Below are 453 nucleotides of genomic sequence, written 5' to 3' on the forward strand. Positions count from 1 at the left end.
TAAAAGCATAATTCTAAAGCAAAGCAAATACAAAGTTCAAATTACATAGAAAGATAGGTAGGAATATAAATCTACTTTCTTTAGATTCAGTACTAGATTCTCCTCTTAGATCACACATTAATTATATATGAACGAAGAGGTTGTAGAAGGGTCATAATGGAAATTCTTCAGTAGAATCCTCCTCTATTAATTTCATCCTCCTCATCAGTCGTATCAAACTATCTTCTAAATGTCCAGAGTGATCAAAATGTTCTTTCATCCTTCAGTCTAGATGATCGAAGTAATCAGAAATATTATTAATCACATTCATGACATTTTGTACCTCCTTCTCCAATTTCTTGATTCTGCGCGGGATCACCAGAGTTTTGTCAGGAATTAAGGGTTGAACTGGCAATGAATTCTGAGATGATTGATCCACTATAATGGCCATGTCATTTTCATCTTCAAAAGCTG

The sequence above is a fragment of the Phalaenopsis equestris genome, unplaced genomic scaffold (genome assembly GCF_001263595.1).
Source record: "Phalaenopsis equestris unplaced genomic scaffold, ASM126359v1 Scaffold000002, whole genome shotgun sequence".
Lineage (NCBI taxonomy): Eukaryota > Viridiplantae > Streptophyta > Magnoliopsida > Asparagales > Orchidaceae > Phalaenopsis > Phalaenopsis equestris.